Source organism: Lotus japonicus, chromosome 1, assembly GCF_012489685.1.
Source record: "Lotus japonicus ecotype B-129 chromosome 1, LjGifu_v1.2".
Taxonomy (NCBI): domain Eukaryota; kingdom Viridiplantae; phylum Streptophyta; class Magnoliopsida; order Fabales; family Fabaceae; genus Lotus; species Lotus japonicus.
Genome location: NC_080041.1, coordinates 24,620,179 through 24,634,434, shown reverse-complemented (window position 1 = coordinate 24,634,434; position 14,256 = coordinate 24,620,179). Strand labels below are relative to the sequence as shown.

At 42.1% G+C, this 14,256-nt stretch overlaps 1 pseudogene; it reads right to left on the bottom strand.

The window, feature by feature from the left end:
- Positions 1-12,922, bottom strand: part of LOC130730682 (zeatin O-glucosyltransferase-like) — a 14,016-nt pseudogene extending 1,094 nt beyond the window's left edge.
- Positions 12,923-14,256: the final 1,334 nt, after the last annotated feature.

The following is a 14,256-nucleotide window of genomic DNA, read 5'->3' as shown; positions in this document are numbered from 1 at the left end:
CTGCTTGGTCTTTCTTTCTCTTGGCTTCTTCAATAGCTTCAAGAAGCTTATTTCTCTGTTCTTGTTCATGAAGAGCCACCCTTCGAGCAAACCTTTGCTTTGCAGCCTCAATGCTCTGACTTCCCTCTGCATGCAGGAGCTGCATCATAATTGGAACTTGAGCCACTAGCCAAGTGCTCAGATTGTTCCACTCATCAGCCACACTTTCAGCATTCTCACTGAGGTCAGTCTGACCGTGCACATTGCGGAGCCTCAAGGAGGCTTCATGATAGAAAATATTGATGCACTCAGAGAGAGATGTGGGTTGAAGGTGAGTATAGGGAATTATGGAGAGGTTGGTTTCAGGAGAGGCTGGGTGATTGCTGCTATGAGCTTCAGAGACACCTTGTGGAGAACCAATGTTAATCATGGGAGCATTGGGTTCAGAGGTTCCAAGGTGAGGGTCTGAAGTTTCAACCAGAGGATGAGGTGATCTAACCGAGGATTGGTTAGACACTGAATGTTCGGGTTCAGGTTCTGGTTGAATAGGCTCTTGTTGGTCAGGGACATGGTGAGCTTGTTGAACCAAGGGGTCTGCCTCTTGTAAAGGATTAGCCAAGATAGGTTCATCTGGGTCTACTAGACGTTCAGGTCTAGGGCCAGGATATCTCCTAGGGCTTGGACAAGTTAGGTAATATTCTTCCAAGGTAGACACCTTTTCTTTTCTAACCTCCATGAATTTTCGAATGGATTCAGAGTTATTGGAGGGAGAAGAATCAGCAACATTGGTTGAGAAGGATACAGGTGTAAAGGCTGTTGAAGAGTCTGTATCCGTGGTTCTAGCAGCAGGACGTGCTGATGCTCTGGGAGCAGAGTGATCAGACGTTCTGGGTTGTGGTTCTGTTTGGTTTGGCTCGGGTTGTTCATGGATGATTGGTTCAGAAAGTAATCGGTCGTACGGAATGGTGAGGAGAGAGGTTGGTTCTTCTGACCTAGAGGGTTGATTCTGAAGCAAATTCCAGAGAGGTGCTTCAGTAGGAGAAGGTTGAAAGAAGGAAGATCTTGGGGAATGTGGTGGAGTGGTGGTTTGTGCGGCTGGCTGGGATTCAGGAATAGGAGTGAGGGGATTGGAGGAGTGTTTGAGCATAGCAGAAATAGGGAGTGCATCAAATAAATTCAAATCATCATCAGAAGCAAGTGCAGGCTTACTTGAATGTGCTGATGATCGAGTCACTCTGGCAGGAGGTTCAGTCCTTCTGACCACTTCAGCAACTGGTTCCACCCGAGTAGGCTTCACCACGATTCTGACCTTCTTCTTCTTCTTCTTTGGAGGACCATCCTCATTGTCACTATCATCACCATCATCAGGCTTTCTCTTTGTCTTCTTGACCAGAGGGACATCAGATTCCTCAGAAGATTCTTCCAGAACCATCTTCCTCTGAGCTTTCTTCTTGGGAGGAGAAGGAAACTCTGGAGCTGGCGGTAGTCTGCTGACGAAATCATCAAGGTCAATTTCGAATCCTTGAGCCCTGAGGTCTTCAACATAGCATCTGATGGCGTCAGGATGGTCTGCCTGAGTCCACAGAGGGTAGTCATTCAGAGGCATCCTTCTACCTCTGATCTCAGAAGATGTGTCTTCATGAGCAGGAGCAATCTTCTTCTGGACCAAACCCATCTTCTTCAGAGAATTTGCAGTGAAGACATCACTGACAATTGTGCTTAGATCTTCTACACATCCGGCATTAACTAGATCTTGCACCAGGTTGCTTTCAATGAGAAAGTCTGAGAGCAGCCTCCCAAAAGGGATATATTTGATTGCAGACTTGATGGAGGCAGTGGTGCGAGACTTCCAGATGCATTCCTTCAAGTAGGAGAACAGGAAGTAGGGAAGGCAGATCTTCTCCTGATTTTGGATGAAGAACAACATCACCTTCTGGTTGAAGTTAATGTAGTCTGGAGAACTGCCCTTCGGTCTCTGGTTTATGCAGTGAAGCAGGATCTTGTGCCAGATCCTTAGTTTGGGATGAAGATCCATCACCTTGTAACTCGTCTTGCCCGGTTTGAAGGTGGTGTACAGAGCCTGGTTGACTGTGTCCTTGGTGCTGGGTTTCAGCTTCGATTCCGTCAGTTGGAACCGATACCCATAAGCAGTTTCTGCACCTAGCAGATTCACGAATGACTTCTCAGTGATGATGATCTTCCTTCCAAGAATGTGAGAGACCACCTGAGTATCATCGCAGTCGGCGTGCTTCCAGAATTCCTTTACCAATCTATCATACACCGGTCCTCGAAGTCTGTTGAAGTAATTTCCCCAACCTTGAGCTTGGACTTCAGGACGAAGATCAAACCCATTTGTAGCCAAGTTGTCGAGGTTGAATCTCCATTCTGCCAGGACTTGGAGTTCCTCAGGAGGATAAACACAGTGAACGGCACAGCCCCGTTCTGCAATTGGAACACTCTGTTCTTGAGCTTGAACTTGATCATGAGTTGGATTCAAAAAGCACTTTAAGATCAACGGTTGAAAATTAAAGATAGATAGTAACAGTAAAATACACAATCACACACAGGAGATAAGCATATCTACACGCAATCATAACAGACTGTCACACGGGCACAAGGAACTATGCATCAGAAATTCTGACACACGTGTTGTTGTCTCAGCTTCAGAGTCAGTACCAGTGGGCACACACACTCTGATTGAGTTACCTTCTGGACTAGACATCTTCTGATCAAGAAGTATCATAGTCAGAGGTTCTGATCCATCTTCACTCTGGACAAAAGTCCATGTTTAGATTTTTCAGAATAAAATTAAATCTATCCTCTGCTAAGGGCTTTGTAAAGATATCTGCCCATTGATGGTCAGTATCAACAAACTTCAGAAGAAGTACGCCCTTCTGTACATAATCTCTAATAAAGTGATACTTTACCTCAATGTGCTTTGCCCTTGAATGTAGGATAGGATTCTTACTCAATGAGATTGCAGCAGTGTTATCACAATAGATTGGGATATTGCTCTCAAGGATCTGATAATCCTCCAGCTGATGTTTCATCCAGAGCATCTGAGTGCTGCATATTGCTGCTGAGATATATTCTGCCTCTGCAGTTGATAGTGCAATGGTTGATTGCCTCTTGCTTGCCCATGAGACTAGATTGCTTCCCAGAAATTGACAATTTCCGGAAGTACTTTTTCTCTCTGTTCTATCTCCAGCATAATCTGCATCACAATAACCTGAAAGCTTATACTCTGATGTTTTCTTATACATCAAGCCAAGGTTAGTGGTGCCTTTCAGATACCTTAGGATCCTCTTAACAGCAGTTAAGTGGGTTTCCCTTGGATCTGATTGGAATCGAGCACATAAATGAACACTAAATAGTATGTCTGGCCTAGATGCAGTTAAGTATAGAAGTGAACCTATCATGCCACGATAGAGCTTCTGACATACTTTACCACTTATATCTTCTTTCTCCAGAATGCATGTTGGATGCATTGGAGTCTTGGCCACTGTAGATTCCAGCATATTGAACTTCTTCAGAAGTTCTTTAGTGTACTTGCTCTGATGGATATATGTTCCTTCTGGTGTTTGATCAACTTGTATTCCCAGAAAGGACTTTAATTCTCCCATCATACTTATCTCAAATTCAGCCTGCATCATCTCAGAAAATTCTTTGCATAGAGATTGATTAGCAGAACCAAATATAATATCATCAACATAAATTTGCACAATTAAGATATCATCTTTATAAGTCTTGCAAAAAAGAGTTGTATCTACTTTACCCCTTACAAACTCATTCTCCAGAAGGAATGAGCTAAGTCTCTCATACCATGCTCTGGGAGCTTGCTTCAGACCGTAGAGTGATTTCTTCAATTTGAACACATGGTCTGGTTTCTTTTCATCTTCAAAACCTGGGGGTTGATGAACATAGACTTCCTCTGAGATATAACCATTTAGGAAGGCACTCTTTACGTCCATCTGATGTAGAACTATGTTGTGATTTACTGAGAAAGAGATCAACAGTCTGATTGCTTCCAGTCTTGCTACTGGAGCAAATGTTTCAGTGTAGTCTATTCCTTCCTGCTGGCTGTAGCCTTGAGCAACTAGCCTTGCCTTATTTCTGACTACATCTCCTTTCTCATTCAGCTTGTTTCTGAATACCCATTTCGTTCCAATAACATGGACACTCTCAGGCTTCTTCACTAAGCTCCAAACATCGTTCTTGGAAAATTGATTCAATTCTTCTTCCATGGCCAGAATCCAATCCTTGTCCTGAAGAGCTTCATCTATGGACTTGGGTTCAATTAAGGACACCAATCCTTTCAGACTCAGCAAGGTCTCTTCAGAGGGTCTGAAGGCAGATCTGGTTCTAACTGGTTCGTCTTTGTTGCCTAGAATCAATTCCTTAGGGTGAGCTGCAGTGATTCTGCTCTTCTTCAGAGTTTGTGAGTTAGAGGGACCAGCTTCTTCCTCTGGTTCATCTTCCTCTGGCTCAACTTCCTCTGGAGCTTTGCCTTTGTCAGAAACATTAATGCTTAAATCTGCAAACCTTTCAACTAGCTTTGACTGGTCAGAGTCAAGCTTATCATCAAATCTAACATGAATAGATTCTTCAATAGTCTTAGCATCAGTATTATAAAATCTAAAACCTTTAGATCTATCAGAATAACCAAGTAATAGACACTTAGAAGACTTAGCATCAAATTTATGCAATCTATCCTTAGTATTGAGAACATAACAAACACAGCCAAAAGGATGAAAATAAGAAATGTTGGGTTTTATGTTCTTCCACAATTCATAAGGAGTCTTATTCAGAATTGGTCTCACAGAGATTCTGTTCTGAATGTAGCATGCTGTATTTACTGCCTCTGCCCAAAAATGCTTAGCCATGCCAGTTTCTAGAGCATGGTTCTAGCCATCTCCTGAAGAGTTCTGTTCTTCCTCTCAACAACACCATTTTGTTGAGGAGTTCTGGGACAAGAGAAATCATGTGCAATTCCATAGGAATCAAACAGACTCTCAAACTTGTCATTCTCAAACTCTCCACCATGGTCACTTCTGACACGCACAATCCTACAAGCCTTCTCGTTTTGCACTTGAGCAATGAAGGTAGAGAACACAGCATGAGACTCATCCTTGCGGGTTAGAAACTTTACCTATGTCCAGCGGCTATAGTCATCAACGATAACCATCCCATATCTCTTGCCACCTATAGACTCAGTTTTCACTGGTCCAAAAAGGTCGATATGCAGAAGTTCCAACGGCCTTGAGGTTGAGACAACATTCTTTGCCTTGAAAGGGACTTTTGTGAATTTGCCTTTCTGACATGCTTCACAAAGAGCGTCTGAAGCGAACTTCAGATTGGGTAAGCCCCTGACAAGGTTTAGCTTGCTCAGCTGAGAAATCTTTCTCATACTGGCATGCCCTAACCGTCTATGCCATACCCACTGCTCTTCATTAACAGACAGAAGGCACTTCACATTCTGAGCCTCCAACTCAGATAATCTGATCTTATAGATGTTGTTCTTCCTCTTGCTGTTAAATAGAACAGAGCCATCGATCTGACTTACAGCCCGGCAGGACTTTTGATTGAATATAACATCATAACCCTTGTCAGCTAATTGACTTATAGACAATAAGTTATGTGTTAAGCCGTCTACCAATAAAACATTATCAATGCATGGGCTACTATCTACACAAATAGTACCAGTACCAACAATTTTACCCTTTTCATTTCCTCCGAAGCCAACTTCGCCTCCAGGCTTAAGTTTCAGCTCTCGGAACATACGCTTTTCTCCCGTCATGTGACGCGAGCATCCACTGTCCAGATACCATGATTGGTGTTTCAGTGGAACTATCAAGGATATCTGCAACATAGATAATCTTGTCCTTAGGTACCCACTTTCTGGGTCCTCTTTTGTTAGTTACCCCAGAGGTTCTGATCACCTTGGGTGTCTCAACATAATATTTTAAAGGAATATTTGCATGATATTTAGTCATAGAGAAAGATCCCTTTTTAAGAGGATGTTTAGCAACTTTAGCAGGTACAGGATCAGGAAATATGGTACCAGAGGGAACAAAGCATTCATACAAGGATTTAGCTTTAGACACAGAAGGCTCATTTCTAATTGGTTTAGAATAGCCAATGCCATGCATTCCATTTCTGCTTACGCCATAGATCATTGAAGCCATTAAGCTTCTATCCACGCTTTTAGCTAGGAATCTTTGAAAAGACTTTTCATACTTAGATTCATTTCTACAATCAGAGGCATCACAGGCAACAATTTCTTCTAACTTAGCAATCTGGTTCTTAAGCACAGAGTTAGAATTTACCAAAGCAGGATTTTCATTTTTCAAATCAGAAATAATTTTCTCATGTTCAGAAGGAGTCTTGGAGACAGCAGATAAGTTCTTTTTCAACTTTTTATGCTTAGACAATAAAGAGTTATACTTATCCATGATATCAGACAAAGCATGTTTCAGTTCAGAGGTAGAGAAAGAAGCAAATACCTCATTTTCATCGTCTGAGTTAGGATCTCGTTCTGATTCTGAGTCAGAGTCAACAGCTTCCTTTGACTCTGCTCCTTTGTCTTTGACAATGGCCATGAGTCCTTGGACTTCACCATCAGAGTCAACATCCTCTGACTCTGATTCATCGAATGTCACCATCAGACTCTTCTTGGTCTTGAAGTGCTTCTTTGGCTTCTTGTCTTTCTTCAACTTTGGACAATCACTTTTGTAGTGCCCAGATTCTTTGCACTCAAAACATGTGACTTCCTTGATTGAAGACTTCTTCTGGCCTGAGGACTCATACTTTCCTTTTGCCTTTCCAGAGCCTTTGAACTTGCTCTGCCTGTGCTTCCAGATGCGGTTGAGTCTCTTGGAGATCAGAGTCAGCTCATCTTCATCAGAATCTTCTGATGCTTCTTCAGATTCTTCTTCTTCAGCTTGAAGAGCCTTTGACTTCTCAACCTTAGCCTTTTCAGATTTGGATTTCAAGGCTATGGACTTTTTCCTCAGATCTTGCATCTCTGAGCGCTTCAGCTCATGGCATTTCAAAATGCTGATGAGTTCTTCTAAACTCATATTCTCAACGTCTCTCGTGAGCTCTATTGAAGTCACCAAAGGCATCCAACTTTCAGGAAGACACCTGATGACCCTTATGACATGATCTTTTGTTGTGTAGCTCTTGTTGAGAGGTCGTATGCCAGCTACAAGCAATTGAAATCTGGAGAACATTTCTTCAATGGACTCATTTGGCTCCATGATGAAGGATTCATACTTTTGGATCAAAGACAATGCCTTTGATTCTTTGACTTTCTTGTTTCCTTCATGAGACATCTTCAGAGATTCAAAAATGCCTTTAGCAAACTCACGATCTGTAATCTTCTGGTACTCTTCATAGGAAATAGCACTTAGAAGAATTGCTCTTGCTTTGTGATGTTGTGAGTACAGCTTCTTTTGATCTGCAGTCATCTCTGACCTTGGGATCTTCTTGCCATCTGCATCAACTGGACGCTCGTAGCCATCCACAATAATATCCCAGAGATCTGCATCGAAACCCAGAAAGAAACTTTCCAGTCTATCTTTCCAATATTCGAACCTTTGACCGTCGAACATAGGAGGCTTTGCATTGTAACCATCTCTTTGAGTTTCACTGGTGGTGGCAGCCATTGTTTTTCACACCGGCCCGGATCACTGAACACTGTTAGGTGTGGTAATCAGAACTTGCGCTCTGATACCAATTGAAGGTATGAAAAACGGTAGAAAGGGGGGTTTGAATAACGTTTTCAGTACAAAACTTCCACCTTAAAGATTTTGACAAATCTTTCGAGAACTTAAGTGCTAAAGATAAGAGATAGAGAAGCACACAAGGATTTTATCCTGGTTCACTTGATAAATCACTCAAGCTACTCCAGTCCACCCGTTAAGGTGATTTCTTCCTTCTTAGAATGAAGGCAATCCACTAATCAGGTAAGAGTTACAACTGCACTTGAAACCTACAAGTGACTAACAATTACACTGACTTAGCTCACACTAAGATTCACTCTCTTAGTCTTCTCTAGGATCCGATCAACCTTGATCTCCTAAAGGAACTAAACAAACTGTTTATCAAAGAAATGTTTACAAGAGATTTGCTTCTAAAAAGCTAATAGTAAACTCAATGAATTTCAGATGAAAGAAAGCTTAGAATATTTTGAATATGTCTTGCGCGTATATGTTACTTCTCTACCGCTTCTTTCAATCTTCAGCCTCTATATATACTCCAGGGATTAGGGTTGAGCGTTGCATGGGAAATGCTACCGTTGGAGGGCAGTTCTGGAAAATCCAGCTTCTGCTGTGGCTGAGAACGTTAGGTAGGTCGTCAGGAAGGTACACTTGCTTTTGTACTTGGATAGCGACTTGACCTTTTAACCTAGGAGACTTCTGATCAGGGGAATACTTCATATTGGAACTTGTGAAGCCGGTTGATCAGAGTCAGAGGGAAAGCACAGATCCTCTGACCATTGTATCTCCTGATTCTGAACTCAGAGGGAAGAACATGGCCTTCAGAGTTTCTTGCTTCTGGACTTCAGAGTTTCCACTATTCAGCTTCTGGATCTTCAGAGTCTTCTACACCATCAGAACATCTGAACCTTCAGTGTTTCTTGGTTATCAGAACTTCTGGATCTTCAGAGCTTCTAGCGACTGAGTCCACATCAGAGTTTGTATAGCTTCAGAACTTCTGAAGCTTTTCCACTGTTCATACTGAACATGGTGAATGCGAAAGCGTTGCTTGGGTTACCCTTTATACACAGTGCTTCTGATTTGTGAGAGATTGAGTTGAGGTCAGAGCCTGTAAATAGCACACTCAGAAAAACACGTTAGAGTACCACAATTGTTCATATCAAAAGGTTAACTTGTAATCATCAAAACATAGAGTTGTACTACTCGATCAAAACTTGATCTTACATGAAGTGCTTTCTGTCTGTTAATGAAGAGCAATGGGTATGGCATAGACGGTTAGGGCATGCCAGTATGAGAAAGATTTCTCAACTGAGCAAGCTAAACCTTGTCAGGGGCTTGCCCACTCTGAAGTTCGCTTCAGACGCTCTTTGTGAAGCATGTTAGAAAGGAAAATTCACAAAAGTCCCTTTCAAGGCAAAGAATGTTGTATCAACCTCAAGGCCGTTGGAACTTCTGCATATCGACCTTTTTGGACCAGTGAAAACTGAGTCTATAGATGGCAAGAGATATGGGATGGTCATTGTTGACGACTATAGCCGCTGGACATGGGTAAAGTTTCTAACCCGCAAGGATGAGTCTCATGTTATGTTCTCTACCTTCATAGCCCAAGTGCAAAACGAGAAGGCTTGTAGGATTGTGCGTGTCAGAAGTGACCATGGTGGAGAGTTTGAGAATGACAAGTTTGAGAGTCTGTTTGATTCCTATGGAATTGCACATGATTTCTCTTGTCCCAGAACTCCTCAACAAAATGGTGTTGTTGAGAGGAAGAACAGAACTCTTCAGGAGATGGCTAGAACCATGCTCCAAGAAACTTTTGGGCAGAAGCAGTAAATACAGCGTGTTACATTCTGAACAGAATCTCTGTGAGACCAATTCTGAATAAGACTCCCTATGAATTGTGGAAGAACATAAAACCCAACATTTCTTACTTTCATCCTTTTGGTTGTGTTTGCTATGTTCTTAATACTAAGGATAGATTGCATAAATTTGATGCTAAGTCTTCTAAATGTCTATTACTTGGTTACTCTGAGAGATCTAAAGGCTTTAGATTTTATAATACTGATGCTAAAACTATTGAAGAATCTATTCATGTTAGATTTGACGATAAGCTTGACTCTGACCAGTCAAAGCTAGTTGAGAAATTTGCAGATTTAAGTATAAATGTTTCTGACAAAGGCAAAGCTCCAGAGGAAGCTGAGCCAGAGGAAGATGAACCAGAAGAAGAAGCTGGTCCCTCTGATTCACAAACTCTGAAGAAGAGCAGAATCATTGCAGCTCATCCTAAGGAATTGATTCTGGGCAACAAAGATGAACCAGTCAGAACCAGATCAGCCTTCAGACCCTCTGAAGAGACTCTGCTCAGTCTGAAAGGATTGGTGTCCTTAATTGAACCCAAGTCCATAGATGAAGCTCTTTAGGACAAGGATTGGATTCTGGCCATGGAAGAAGAATTGAATCAATTCTCCAAGAACGATGTTTGGAGCTTAGTGAAGAAGCCTGAGAGTGTCCATGTAATTGGAACAAAATGGGTGTTCAGAAACAAATTGAATGAGAAAGGAGATGTAGTCAGAAACAAGGCAAGGCTAGTTGCTCAAGGCTACAGCCAGCAGGAAGGAATAGACTACACTGAAACATTTGCTCCAGTAGCAAGACTGGAGGCAATCAGACTGTTGATCTCTTTCTCAGTAAATCACAACATAGTTCTACATCAGATGGACGTGAAGAGTGCCTTCCTAAATGGTTATATTTCAGAGGAAGTCTATGTTCATCAACCCCCAGGTTTTGAAGATGAGAAGAAACCAGACCATGTGTTCAAATTGAAGAAATCACTCTATGGTCTGAAGCAAGCTCCCAGAGCATGGTATGAGAGACTCAGCTCATTCCTTCTGGAGAATGAGTTTGTAAGGGGTAAAGTAGATACAACTCTCTTTTGCAAAACTTATAAAGATGATATCTTAATTGTGCAAATCTATGTTGATGATATTATATTTGGTTCTGCTAATCAATCTCTATGCAAAGAATTTTCTGAGATGATGCAGGCTGAATTTGAGACGAGTATGATGGGAGAACTTAAGTACTTTCTGGGAATACAAGTTGATCAAACACCAGAAGGAACATATATCCATCAGAGCAAATACACTAAAGAACTTCTGAAGAAGTTCAATATGCTGGAATCTACAGTGGCCAAGACTCCAATGCATCCTACATGCATTCTGGAGAAATAAGATGCAAGTGGTAAAGTTTGTCAGAAGCTCTATCGTGGCATGATAGGTTCACTTCTATACTTAACTGCATCTAGGCCAGATATTTTGTTTAGTGTTCACTTATGTGCTCGTTTCCAATCAGATCCAAGGGAAACCCACTTAACTGCTGTTAAGAGGATCCTAAGGTATCTGAAAGGCACCACTAACCTTGGCTTGATGTATAAGAAAACATCAGAGTATAAGCTTTCAGGTTATTGTGATGCTTATTATGCTGGAGATAGAACAGAGAGAAAAAGTACTTCTGGAAATTGTCATTTTCTAGGAAGTAATCTAGTCTCATGGGCAAGCAAGAGGCAATCAACCATTGCACTATCCACTGCAGAGGCAGAATATATCTCAGCAGCAATATGCAGCACTCAGATGCTCTGGATGAAACATCAGCTGGAGGATTATCAAATCCTTGAGAGCAATATCCCAATCTACTGTGATAACACTGTTGCAATATCATTGAGTAAGAATCCTATCTTACATTCAAGAGCAAAGCACATTGAGGTAAAGTATCACTTTATTAGAGATTATGTACAGAAGGGCGTACTTCTTCTGAAGTTTGTTGATATTGACCATCAATGGGCAAATATCTTTACAAAGCCCTTAGCAGAGGATAGATTTATTTTTATTCTGAAAAATCTGAATATGAACTTTTGTCCAGAGTGAAGATGGATCAGAACCTCTGACTATGATACTTCTTGATCAGAAGATGTCTAGTCCAGAAGGTAACTCCATCAGAGTGTATGTACCCATTGGTGCTGACTCTGAAGCTGAGACAGTAACACGTGTGTCAGTATCTCTGATGCATAGTTCCTTGTGCCCGTGTGACAGTCTGTCATAATGAGTGTAGATGTGTTTCTCTCCTGTGTGTGATACGTGTATTTACTGTTACTATGATGTCTTTAATTTTTAACCGTTGATTTTAATTTGCTTTTTGAATCAACAACGGTTATTTGTCAAAACCCACTATACACACACGATCTCCTACACTCTCGGTTTTACTCTCTCTCTCTTCAGTTTTTCTAAACCTCTTACCCACGATCTCTCTCTCTCTCTATTCATCATCTTCATCTTCTACCCAAAACCTTCAACCGCTCTAAAAATGGTGAGACAAACAAGAACTGAAGCTACGGATGCAACCAGGTTCCCTCACATGGTAGTTGGTCAAGCTACAGGACAGGCAGGTCCTGAGATTCAGAGAAATCAAGGTCAAGCTCAAGAGCAGATGATCCCTATCGCAGAACGGGACTGTGTCGTTCACTGCGTGTATGCTCCTGATGAACTTCAAGTACTTGCAGAATGGCGATTCGACCTCGACAATCTTGCTGCAAATGGGTATGACTTGCGTCCTGAAGTTCAAGCTCAAGGTTGAGAAGAATACTTCAACAGGCTCAGAGGACCAATCTATGACAAATTGGTCAAGGAATTCTGGAAGCATGCCGATTGCGACGACACTCAGGTGGTTTCCCACATTGCCGGAAGGAGAATCATCATCACTGAGAAGTCGATTGTGAATCTGCTGGGTGCAGAAATTGCAAATGGGTATCGTTTTCAACTGACAGAATCGAAGCTGAAACCCAAAACCAAGGATGAAACTAATAAGGCTCTGTACACCACATACAAACCGGGCAAGACTGACTACAAAGTGGTGGATCTTCATCCCAAGCTCAGAATCTGGCACAAGATTCTGCTGCACTGCATCAATCAGAGACCAAAGGGCAGTTCCCCAGACTACATCAACTTCTGTCAGAAGGCGATGTTATTCTTCATCCAAGACAAGAAGAAGATCTGCCTCCCGTTCTTCTTGTTCTCTTACCTGAAGGAATGTATCAGGAAGTCAAGGACAACTGCCTCCCTCAAGTCTGCAATCAAGTATATTTCCTTTGGGAGACTGCTATCAGATCTTTTCATTGAGAGCAAATTTTTCGAAGATATGATCAAGGCTGGATGCACAGAGGATCTGACCACCATCGTTAGTGATATCTTCACTGCAAATTCCTTGAAGAAGATGGGTCTGGTCAAGAAGAAAATTGCCCCAGCTCATGAAGATACATCTGCTGAAATCAGACAGAGAAGGGTGCCTCTGAACGACTATCCTCTGTGGACACAGGCAGACAACCCAGAAGCTATTAGGTGCTATGTTGAAGACCTAAGGGCTCAAGGCCTTGAAATTGATTTAGATGAATTCTTCAGAAGATTGCCTCCGGCTCCAGAGTTTGACTCTCCTCCCAAGAGGAAAGTTCAGAGGAAGATGGTCTTAGAAGAATCCTCTGAGGAATCTGATGTCCCTCTGACGAAGAGGAAGAAGGCTGACCAGCCAAAGAGGAAACATGATGAAACCACCAAGCCAGATGATGGTGATGATGGCGATGATGGTGATAATGATGGTGGTCCCCCTCCACCAAAGAAGAAGAAGCAAGTCAGAATCGTGGTGAAGCCTACCCGGGTGGAGCCAGCTGCTCAAGTGATCAGAAGGATTGGAACTCCTTCCAGAGTGACTAGGTCTTCAGAACAATCATCAAGTAAGTCTGTTGTTCATTCTGATGCTGATTTGAATTCATATGATGCACTCCCCATCTCTGCTATGCTCAAACGATCCTCAAACCCACTCACTCCTATTCCTATGTCCCAACCAGCTGCACAAGCCACTTCTCCACCCCACTCACCAAGGTCTTCATTATTCCAACCTTCTCCAAATGAAGCACCTCTCTGGAACATGCTTCAGAACCAACCTTCTAGACAAGATACACCAACCTCTCCCATTACCATCCAATACAACCCCTTAACTTCTGAACCCATCATTCCTGAACAACCAGTTCTTAACCAAACAGAACCTGAACCCAGAACGTCTGATCACTCTGTCCCCAGAGCTTCAGAACGTCTTGTTGCCAAAACCACTGATACAGATTCTTCCTCTGTCTATACCCCTGTATCATTCCCAATCAATGTTGCTGACTCCTTCCCTTCCAATTGAAGGTATGAAAAACGGTAGAAAGGGGGGGTTTGAATAACGTTTTCAGTATAAAACTTCCACCTTAAAGATTTTGACAAATCTTTCGAGAATTTAAGTGCTAAAGATAAGAGATAGAAAAGCACACAAGGATTTTATCCTGGTTCACTTGATAAATCACTCAAGCTACTCCAGTCCACCCGTTAAGGTGATTTCTTCCTTCTTAGAATGAAGGCAATCCACTAATCAGGTAAGAGTTACAACTGCACTTGAAACCTACAAGTGACTAACAATTACACTGACTTAGCTCACACTAAGATTCACTCTCTTAGTCTTCTCTAGGATCCGATCAGCC